Genomic DNA, 12357 nt, shown 5'->3' on the forward strand with positions numbered 1-12357 from the left:
ATCTGGTAGCACAACCCTCCCGCCCTCACACACTCACTCCAAGACCACTTGTTTATGTGTTGCCCACATTAAGGAACTGATCCAGGGAAAGTGTCTGAGGGGGCCTCAGAGACCTAATGAGTTGTGTGTGTAATGGGTTATTTTAAAATACAATTTGCATATGGTAAATTCACATTTTTCTTGATGTGCAGTTTTATGAATTTTAATACATGAATGGATTCACATAACAATCACCTCAAACAGGATACAGAATTGTTCCATCACCCCCAAAGCCACCTTGTGCTACCACTTTATGGTTAAATGTGACCCCCACTCCCAGGCCTAATCAGGCAACAACTGACCCATTCCACCTGCCTATAGTTTTGCCTTTTCCTGAATGTCATATAAAGAGAATCATGTAATCCTTTAGGATTGGTTTCTTGCATAATGCATTTGAGGTTCATATTGTGTGTACTAAGGTTTTCCTTTTTATTGCTGAGTAGTAGTCTGTTGTGTGGATGGACCAGGTTCTTGATTCATTCACCTGTTAAGGATGTAGTGGGTTCTTAATAAATTATTAATATAATCTTATTAGCACAGTGTATATACAAAAGCCTAACAGAAGCAGAAGATATTAAGAAGAGGTAGCAAGAATACACAGAAGAACTATAAAAAAAGATCTTCACAACCCAGATAATCACAATGGTGTGATCACTGACCTAGAGCCAGACATCCTGGAATTTGAAGTCAAGTGGGCTTTAGAAAGCATCACTACGAACAAAGCTAGTGGAGGTGATGGAATTCCGGTTGAGCTATTTCAAATCTTGAAAGATGATGCTGTGAAAGTGCTGCACTCAATATGCCAGCAAATTTTGAAAACTCAGCAGTGGTCACAGGACTGGAAAAGGTCAGTTTTCATTCCAATCCCAAAGAAAGGCAATGCCAAAGAATGCTCAAACTACTGCACAATTGCACTCATCTCACATGCTAGTAAAGTAATGCTCAAAATTCTCCAAGCCAGGCTTCAGCAATACGTGAACCGTGAACTTCCTGATGTTCAAGCTGGTTTTAGAAAAGGCAGAGGAACCAGAGATCAAATTGCCAACATCCGCTGGATCATGGAAAAAGCAAGAGAGTTCCAGAAAAACATCTACTTCTGCATTATTGACTATGCCAAAGCCTTTGACTGTGTGGATACAATAAACTGTGGAAAATTCTGAAAGAGATGGGAATACCAGACAACCTGACCTGCCTCTTGAGAAATCTGTATGCAGGTCAGGAAGCAACAGTTAGAACTGGACATGGAACAACAGACTGGTTCCAAATAGGAAAAAGAATACGTCAAGGCTGTATATTATCACCCTGCTTATTTAACTTATATGCAGAGTACATCATGAGAAACGCTGGGCTGGAAGAAACACAAGCTGGAATCAAGATTGCCGGGAGAAATACCAATAACCTCAGATATGCAGATGACACCGCCCTTATGGCAGAAAGTGAAGAGGAACTAAAAAGCCTCTTGATGAAAGTGAAAGTGGAGAGTGAAAAAGTTGGCTTAAAGCTCAACATTCAGAAAACGAAGATCATGGCATCCGGTCGCATCACTTCTTGGGAAATAGATGGGGAAACAGTGTCAGACTTGATTTTTTGGGCTCCAAAATCACTGCAGATGGTGACTGCAGCCATGAAATTAAAAGATGCTTACTCTTTGGAAGGAAAGTTATGACCAACCTAGATAGCATATTCAAAAGCAGAGACATTACTTTGCCAACAAAGGTTCGTCTAGTCAAGGCTATGGTTTTTCCTGTGGTCATGTATGGATGTGAGAGTTGGACTGTGAAGAAGGCTGAGCGCCAAAGAATTGATGCTTTTGAACTGTGGTGCTGGAGAAGACTCTTGAGAGTCCCTTGGACTGCAAGGAAATCCAACCAGTCCATTCTGAAGGAGATCAGCCCTGGGATTTCTTTGGAGGGAGTGATGCTAAAGCTGAAATTCCAGTACTTTGGCCACCTCATGCGAAGAGTTGACTTATTGGAAAAGACTCTGATGCTGGGAGGGATTAGGGGCAGGAGGAGAAGGGGACGACAGAGGATGAGATGGCTGGATGGCATCACTGACTCGATGGACGTCTGAGTGAACTCCGGGGGTTGGTGATGGACAGGGAGGCCTGGCGTGCTGCAATTCATGGCATCGAAAAGAGTTGGACATGACTGAGTGACTGAACTGAACTGATATACAAAAGCAAGATTGTGTATACAATCTTTCCTGTGGTTTGAATGATTAAGAAGGAAACTTGATCCCATAGCTATTATGACTACAAATAAAACTGGCTTATAGAAGTTTGCCTAGCTTTAGTTATGGGTGGTTTAGGAAAGATAATTTACTCAATATGCTGGATTTAGGGTACCTACTTATACCTTAGTTGATTTTACTAATTCCTTCCTTTATTATTATTATTTTTTTTTTTTAAGGAAGCAAAGCTGTGAGGCTGGTCTTTGTCAGTTTTTGCAGTAGGCAGGGAAGGGCTTCCTAGTTGTCGCTAGTGGTAAAGAACCAGCCTGCCTATGCGGGAAATATAAAAAGACTTTGAGCTTGATCCCTAGGTTGGGAAGATCCCTTGGAGGAGGGCATGGCAACCCACTCCAGTATTCTTGGCAGGAAAATTCCATGGACAGATGAGCCTGGCAGGCTACAGTCCATGAGGTCGCAAAAAGTCGGACACGACTGAAGCGACTTGTCATGCACACACATAGGCAGGGAAAGCCCTGTCAAAGTGGGAACAATTTGCTGAGGCTGCTGGGCAGAGATGGGAGAGCTTCCTCTGACCCCGTGGGATACAACGGTATCCTTGTTCTATGACAGCATTTTGAATTAGACAGTCTAGAAGATATTTATCGGAGAAGGCAATGGCACCCCACTCCAGTACTTTTGCCTAGAAAATCCCATGGATGGAGGAGCCTGGTAGGCTGCAGTCTATGGGGTCGCTAGAGTCGGACACGACTGAGTGACTTCAGTTTCACTTTTCGCTTTCATGCATTGGAGAAGGAAATGGCAACCCACTCCAGTGTTCTTGCCTGGAGAATCCCAGGGACAGGGGAGCCTGGTGGGCTGCCGTCTATGGGGTCGCAGAGTCGGACACGACTGATGCGACTTAGCAGCAGTAGCAGTAGCAGAAGATATTTATAGCTGGAGTGATCGCTGAGTGCCACAGACACTTAAGGACCTTTATTCATTCAGCAGGTATTTATTGAGCTCTGTCAATTGCTGTTCTACATACTTGGACACATCAATGAATAAAACAGACCCTGGTGCTTTTAAACTTCAGTATGCTGAAGAATCACCCAAGAAGCCTCCTTAGGGAGTGAAAGTCCATTCTCACCCTGGGAAATTATGTTTCAATGGGTCTGGAGTAGGTCTCAGGAGTTTGTATTTTTAAAAAACATCCTTGATGGTGTCAGTGGTCCCAGGTCCCAAATTAAGCCACTCTGCCTTTGGGACTTCCATAAACATTCACTGAATCAAGCTGCTGAGTTGTGCCAAGCTGTGGGATTCTGATCTGTGGGTATCCTTCTGTGAAAACTTCAACACTGGGGCATCCTGCTCTGCCAAAAAACCACTGCGCAACTTTAATTGTAACTTTACAACTATGTCTTCCCCACCACCACCACCCGCCCCTCCGCAAGTTTAACATTCCTCACTCCCACCCCTCCCTCACTATAAACACTGCAGGGAAAGGAAGTGTCTTTCAACCGAATTGGGTAAGAACCCTCCTTATTGGGGTCGCTGTAGGACCTCACTAGAACCCTCAGTGTGTGTTAGTCGCTCAGTCATGTCAGACTCTTTGTGACTCCATGGAGCCTGCCAGGCTCCTCTGTCCGTGGAATTTTCCAGGCAAGAATAGTGGAGTGGTTAGCCATTCCCTTCTGCAGGGGATCTTCCAGACCCAGGGATCAAACCTGGGTCTCCTGCATTGCAGGCAGACTCTTTAATATCTGAGCCACCAAAGGACCCTGACACCTGTTTTAAGTAGCAGGTGACCTGAGAAAGATTAAGGTTCCACGGGAAGCTTACCTCATTTCTTGGTTAACATTGCAATTAATTATTCATTTGCAGAATTGCCAGGGTGGGGCCCAATTTTTCTACAACGTAAATATACCAGGTGGCTTGTAACTTGTAAAGAGGGTAGAGGGCAAGTGGTAATGGCCCAGCTGAGCTCTTCACAGCATTTTGGAAATAAATTTCAAGTCTCCCTTTCACAAAGAGCAGCTGAGTTTGTACCCAGTAATGCATGCCTAACTTGTTTCCTGATCACTGTGTTAATTTCACAATGATTTTTTTTTTTTTAAGTCTCTTGCAAAAGGCAAAGAACTGCTTTGGAAAGCATATATTTCATCATGAATTTACATAGGTATAAACAAGGTGCCGAAACACTACTCAACCTAGAGAGAGAAGGGGAAGAAATAGCCACTGACGCTTTCTCTTGCTTTGATACACCCTTCCATCTCCCAGGGAAAAATGGTGACGAGGTGAGCAAACACAGAAGGGAAGCAGGCTTTGTTGTCTGAGAGGACAACACAGACAGTTTTAAATAATAGGCTCTGGCAGTGGCAAGCCAGCCACAGACCTTGGGGATGATGGGTCTTCCAAGCTTTCATGAGTAAGAACAATAAGAAACGTTTGCCATTGACTCCAGCACCTCCCTTTCTGTCAGTATTCTGTCATTAATTCTGAAAAGACAGATGCAAATAATCAAAGCTTACCTGAACAGTTAGTCCGGAACGGGAAGAAGAGAAGCAGTGAGGCTGTGATGAGGGTGAGAATGAAGAGCCATCTGGACCTCAGGGATATATTGTGTGTGTTCAGACGGGCACTTTAAATCTCCAGTCTTAATTTGCCTTCCATGGGCAATGGAAATAATGACACTTGTGGCAGTGTGTTTTGAGAGCCAGCAGTGACAGCGGTGTAAGCATTTCTTACAGCTGATAAGGCCAGAGTTAAAATAATCATGATACCAATTTCTGTAATAATCCTGCATGATTTTGTAAGAAACAGTACTAAAAGTGTTAATCCTTGAAACTGTGTCAAATCCATTGCTTTTCATATCATTTCATTGAAGCCTGTTTTATTTAAAATCTAGCCAAAATTAGCAGTGTATTAGGCAATGTATAGAATGAGGTTTGTAAAATGTACTCTGAGTTTTTTTTTTTTTACTTTGAATTATTACAGCTGTTCCAACATTAGAAAGCATGGGTTTTTCTTAATGCAATAAAAATCACCTTTAGTTCAGCATAAAATTATTTTAATGCTGTGAAAGGTGATCAAGGAAGAAATATACAACATAATAAGATATGACAAATAATTTTTTTAAATGAGAGTCTTCCTAGAGTCCTGTGGTCTGTTATTCTAAGAGTCTAATTAACCATTCATTCATCCCTCATTAAAAAAAAAACACACACACATATGTACGGACACAAGATCACAGTCTCTTTGTTTGAGGAAGTTAGAAATAGGTGCTGTTTTTCTTGGAAAGGCTTTGATTAACATCAAATATTGGAATTACCTCATAGTTTGAGGTTTTTAAGGCAACTAACATTATCTTTGCTTTTACAAATGTAAATCCCTGACTTGGGAATCCCCTTGCAATCCTCAACTTCAAAATTAAGTAAATGATTTTAAAAATTCAGCTTGCTAAGTTGAAAGGGCAAATCCTGGCCTTTTCATATAGTTGGTGCTCTTACAGCTTGTGTGTAGAGTTAGTTCATATCCTGAGAGAATCACTCATAACTGATGAAGCTACGTAGAAACAGAGCACTTTTTAATGAAGGCACCGTGTTAGACAGTGTGGGTTATAAAAACATAAAAGACCTATGCCCTTGAAGATCTATGCCATCTGCCCTTGAAGAATTTATGATCTTATTAAAAGACAGGTCAGGTACCTATGAAATAAAACACAAGGATGACTGTCAATATATAGAGCCAGACTGAATGGGCAGAGAAGTGCATATGACAAGAGTTCCCAGGAACACAACCTGTCCACTGGGGTGACCCAGGAGGGCATCTGGGTCTAAAGGACCTTAGCTGGGCTTCCAATGGCCTGAAGGCCCCTTCTTCTCTGTGCAACACCCAAACACCCCAGTATACAGACCAACTTCAGGTTTGATCTGAGGGGCCAGTGTTGTGTTTTCTGGGACTCAGAGTTGTAGTTGAGATTCTGGCCTCCCAAAGGAGGAGTTCAAGGAGAAACCTGGTATTCTTTAATTACAAAACACATGAGTCTCTGGTGGAGAGCAGACCCTTTCTCTAATGATGCCCCCAGCAAAGAAAGGATGGCCCGGACTTCCCTGGTAGCCCAGGGGTTCAAACTCCACACTCCCATTGCAGAGGGCATGGGTTCCATCCCTGGTTGGGGAACTAAGATCCCATATGCCCCACAGCAATACCAAAAAAAGAAAAAGAAAATGACGTCCTCATGGAATGTGTGTGGGGAAATTATATTGTAAATGCATTTCATGTATTCAACTTCATCTCCACACATTCGGCACCAAAACACAAAACAAAACAAAAAAACACCACATAGAGAAAAAGAACCCTTGACCACTTTGGGCAATTCCACCTGTCCTCCCGTTGGAGGAGCAGAGGGCCTGAGAATGCACGTGTGATTCAGGTGCTTCTGTCTCCTGCGTCTCTCACAGTTGAGCTCTCTGGCTCCCTGGAGTGTCACACCAGGGTGCAGAGAGATCTTTGATCTTCCTCATGCTTGCTCCTAACTGCAAATCACAGCTTTCTGGTGCTCAGCCAAAGAAACAAAGATCTGCTCTATCACTGGATGAAAAATTGTGGTCTTGAATTTACTGAGAGCTCATCTCCCAAGTGACCCTTTCCTAAGGGACTTTTCAAGGGAAAATTTGACATGAAGCTATTTTTGCCTTATATGCTGACTTTTGCGCCTAACCCATGTGTGAGACAGACTTCTGTTTATCTTGAATGAATAGTTTTCTTGTGTACACATAATGGCCAGCTCTTTGATAGCAGAATCCATTTTTTGAGTTCTGGCTCTAGACGCAAGGCTGTTCAATAAAACTGTGGTGTTGGGGAGGTTCTATCTTTCTATCTACTAATATAATTTACACAGTCCAATATGGTGGCCACTAGCCACAAGGGTCTATTAAGCACTTCACATGTGGCTGATGCCACTGAGGAACGAAATTTTAAATTTTATTGAATTTTCATTAACTTAACTTTTTGTATGTGTCCTTGTGTATATATGTGTGACACATGGGCTTAGTTGTTCCACGGCATGTGGGATCTTAGTTCTCCAGACCAGAGATTGAACCCACATCCCCTGCATTGCAAGGCGGATTCTTAATCACTGGACCACCAGGGAAGTCCCTCATTAACCTAACTTTAAATAGCCAAATGTTGCTCATGGCTACCATGTTGGACACTGCAGGTCTAGAACATCAGACTCTGCTGGGCTTCTGTCTGGTCTCAGTCCTCATATGCATATGACAGGTAGCAGAAGTTCCTATTTGAACCTAAGCCATGTTCACTCTCAAATTCAGGAAAATCTAGACATTTTCTGAAGACTAGTGGAGAAGTGGAGGCCTTTTCATAGAAGAGACCAAGACACCCACGGGAAAGAACTTATCCCAGGGGAAACAAAAAAAGGGTCCACAAGGTGGTTTGTTTCAGGAAGATAGGCAAGCTTCAGAAGAAAGTGGCAACTATGTGGTCAGATCTGCATTGTCACTCACACTGTCCCAGGCCCAGCGCAATGGAGCCATTCCTGAATCTAGGAACAAGGGGCTACAACCCACGCCCTGCTCCCTGTAAGCCGTGCTCCCCTGTAAGCCCCACTCCCCGGAGCATTGAAGGACAAGGAAGTGGCGGTGCAGGAAGCATGCAGCAACATTTCTGAGCTGCTCTAGAGTGCCAGGCATGGTGCCAGGTGCCGCCAGGGCTGACATCTGCTGCAGCACCTGCCTGGGCCCTGCCTTCAGCAACCTCTGCACAGTTGTCAGCAGGGCACCGATGCCACTGATGAGCATCAAGAGCACAGCCCCCATAGCACGGGGCATTGCCATGATGATCTGAAGCATTTTTTTTTTTATGGTTAACACCACTGTGTTTATGTATTTGTTTAACGTTACTGTAAGTGGCTGGTCTCATGTGAACAGTCTGGGGTTCACCGGAAGCCATTCTTGAAAGCAGGCATATTCTCCTCTGTCCTCCTTGTCACATCCTCAAAAACAAGAGATTATACTGGCCAAGAATGGCCAGTGGGAGAAAGAGCATTTTACCACACTTTACATGAGAAACAAAGGAATAAAAATCCTCACTAGATATTTTTTTCTCCCCAAGTCCCTCTTTAGTTTCTAGCCTTCTCCAACCCTGTCCTTGGTTGCTTCTTCAGATCAGATCAGTCGCTCAGTCGTGTCCGACTCTTTAGACCCCATGAATCGCAGCATGCCAGGCCTCCCTGTCCATCACCAACTCCCGGAGTTCACTGAGACTCACATCCATCGAGTCAGTGATGCCATCCAGCCATCTCATCCTCTGTCGTCCCCTTCTCCTCCTGCCCCCAATCCCTCCCAGCATCAGAGTCTTTTCCAATGAGTCAACTCTTCGCATGAGGTGGCCAAAGTAAATCTCCCTAATTCCTTTCCTAATGCAGAGCTATTTGACCTGTACCAGCTTTCCTAGGGGGCTTTTTAAAGCACTTACCTAGCAAAAGGTCACTTTCTCCATAGGGGAGATTCATTCCCTAAGAAAAATAAGAATTCTCCATCATTTTGATTTCTAGTTTCTTTAATACCCTGTGTCATTTCCAGAAGAACTCAAGGCAGCCAAAAATGAGGCCATTAAGAGGAAAATGCCAGAACCTTCTGGTTCTATCTTCCTCAGGTTTAATGTCTCATCAACTTTCCCAACAACTTAATTTTGAAGAAGGTGTCTCCTCTCTCTCAATGTTCTTTGACCTGTTTGTCTGTTTGCTTAATGTTCATCTCTCCTGCTAAATGATCATTTCCATCAGGGCAGGTACCCTACTGATCACGTTCACTACTGCACCCTAAGCATGTGGCGTGGGGCTTGTCACAATAAATAATGAATGGATGTCTGTCAGATGAATGAATGGTCAACAAATGCAGTATTGGTTATCCATTGCTGGGCAACAAATTATCCCAAAATGTACCAGCTTACAACAACAATGATCATTTATTATCTCACACAGGAATCTAGGAACAGCTTTGCTGGGTAATTCTAACTCAGGGTCTCTCATGATGTGACAGTTACACTATCTTCCGGTGCTGCAGTCCTCTGAAGGCTTGACTGGTCCTCCATAAAGTGTACCTTCTTTGTATTTGGCAACAATTTTTTAGGGGACCAGCTTCTATCCACTCAGAGGTACCGTGCAAAGGAAAAAAGCACTAGGAAAGAGATTGGCATTCAAATCCTGCTGCTTACCAGCTCCATGATCTCTTTGTGTAAGTCTTGACAAGTCTGAACTCTTTTTTTGATCATTCCTCATTTTTCTCTTCTGTAATAGGGGTTTGCATGACTCTTCTTTGCAAGACAACTATAAGGCTTAAGCAAAAGGAGGTCCATAACCCACCAAGCATAGCACGGTGTGTAATAAGAGCTTGATAAGTGCTGGCTGTTAGAGTGACAACTCCCTCACCTGATCCTTTATGTTCTGGACCTCAGCTTAGCAGTTCTGATACCTCCTGGGTGGTAGAGTTGGCAAGGTTCTCACGTTGCCGATGAGAAAAACAAGTCCAGAGTGCTTAAGTGCTTGTCCACAGTGTGGCTTTGCTCCTCCCTGCTTGTCGGGATCCTGGGCAGGGCTCTCTGAGGAGACTCAGTGATCACCAGCTCAGCAAGGGTGATGAGTGGCCCGAGACAGCGGTGTCCCACCTCAGCTCCTCCAGGCCATTCTTGAGGGGGAGCTGGGACTCTGGTTAACGTCTCGGCTGAGTCTTCAGGAGAGGTTCCTGTGCCTGACCCTCCTCCCCGCGCTGGGTCACAGGGATTAATTAGCGGCTGGTAAAACAGCAAGGACAGAACATCCTTATCCCAACAAGCCACCCGAGTGCCTCCAACAGCTACAGGCAGGTGGAAAACGACCACTTAGGCCTTAATGAGCTTGCTCAGCGGTAATTCTGGGGAGTCCTGAGAGCCTTAGCAGTCATCCAGTCTTGTGGTTACTGTTGTTGTTTGGGTTTTCTAGGTTTATTTTGGTTTTTGTTTGTTATGGGGTTTGAGGGTAGGGGGGTGTTTGTTTGTTTGTTTAAGATTTTCCTCACTGAGCAGACTCCTGCTTTGATTACTCAGCCAGGCTGTCACATCCTACTTTGTGGGTAGATTTCCAGTCATTTGCAGATGTGAGATTATGAGACTGTGTTTGCATTTGCCTGCTTTCTAACTGCCTTCAGTTCACCTGAATAGCTTTCATCTTTAACCCAAAGAGCACGCACTTCTTTTTCGAATCCAATCTAGAACCTGTGACAACCCACTCAGGGCACTAGAGGAGAAAGGGGCCAGACTTTCTCTTTTCCAAAAAAAGTAACTCCCTGCTTAAGCAAAGAAAAAACATCAGACACTTTTTAGGTCAGCAGGGTCAGATGGAGTGCCCTACACAGGTTTTGATGAACACCTCTGTATGTGAGACACCACCATGAAATTTACAGTTAGTTTGTGTTTACAGTGCAATAGGCTCAAAGTCCACTTCACCTCACCCATGACCTAAACAGAGGGGAAATTCCTACTTACACATGAATTTGTACAAGCAGAGTGTCTGGACCAGGGGAGTACCACTGAGACAAGCAAGTTCTGGGTGGCTGGAGAAGACAATGGCACCCCACTCCAGCACTCTTGCCTGGAAAATCCCTTGGATGGAGGAGTCTGGTAGGCTGTGGGATCGCTAAGAGTCAGACAGGACTGAGTGACTTCACTTTCACTTTTCACTTTCACGTGTTGGAGAAGGAAATGGCAACCCACTCCAGTGTTCTTGCCTGGAGAATCCCAGGGGCGGGGGAGCCTGGTGGCCTGACATCTATGGGGTCGCACAGAGTCGGACATGACTGAAGTGACCTAGCAGCACCAGCTTTTTTGCAGTGAGTGGTGGCCACCACAAAATCAGGCTCCAGAGCATCACTCACCCCCAATCCAGGGTGTGCTGTTCCCCCCAGGAGAGTTATACTCTGGAGGTGTGGCCCCGCCTCTAGAAGACACTTGGGAAGAATTCAAAGAAAATGTCTGGAAGGACAGCATATTGATCCTGCAGGAGTGGGACCTGGAAGGCTAGGTCTAAGATGAGAGAGGGAACTGACAGGAGGCATAGATCATTCAGTGATCTGATATTGTCATTCTTTAAAACTAAGGTCCAAGGAGATGAAGTCAACTGCTTAAAATCACAGTTTGCCACAGACCTGCCTCCTAGGCTAGGACGTATGGCAGGAGAAAAGCCAGGAGCAGGAGGAGGCAGCATTAGAAGTGGAGGTGAGATGGGAGTTTCTGAGGTTGCTTGAGAGGCACTGAAAGGCAGGGAGCTGTGTACTCCGCGTACTTCACGTGTTTTCCAGGGATTATCTCAGCTTAGCGAATAATGAAGGCAACTCTCTGAGAAATTGAATTTTGCTTCAAGGGTAAGGAAAAAAAGATGCAGAAAGAGAGAAGGGCCTATTCAATTTAGTTGGAGGCCCCAAAAAAGAAGGACTGAGATGAAGCCCTGTCAGGTGACTTTGGGACGCTGCATGCAGATACAGTAGTCTTCCAGAAGCACGGCAGGCAGTTCAGGTCCACAGAGATGCTTCCAGCAAAAAGTCTGTTGAAAAGACAGAGGTAAACTGATCATCATGGGGTCTCAAGAATCAGACACGACTTAGCGACTAAAACCACCACCTTGGTACCTAAAGTGACAGTGAAAGTGTTAGTCATGTCCAACTCTTTGCGACCCCATGGACTGTAGCCCACCAGGCTCCTCTGTCCATGGGCTTCTCCTTCTCCAGGGGATCTTCCTGATCCAGGGATCAAATCCATGTCTCTTGCATCGCAGGCAGATTCTTTACCATCTGAGCCACCAGGGAAGCCCAATGGTACCTAAGAATGACATAATTATCCAAAGACAAGTGCCAAAGGTCAACTCTGCCGGGTGCACCTGCCACCCACATTCCTATCAGCCACTGGCTCTCAGGGATGGGCTTGCCCCTGGGACTCTCCACCTTGTGGAGGACTGTTCATCCCTATGAAATGAGGAAGGGCAAGGGTCCCTAAGGACCCTCCATGTTAGGCTGGCAAATGGGAATATAGACCCTGAGAGGAATGGGTGAGAAGGATGGGAGTGCTGGACCTCAAGTTCCCCTAACTATTGGAGCCGCT

The sequence above is a fragment of the Bos taurus genome, chromosome 11 (assembly GCF_002263795.3).
Source record: "Bos taurus isolate L1 Dominette 01449 registration number 42190680 breed Hereford chromosome 11, ARS-UCD2.0, whole genome shotgun sequence".
NCBI lineage: Eukaryota > Metazoa > Chordata > Mammalia > Artiodactyla > Bovidae > Bos > Bos taurus.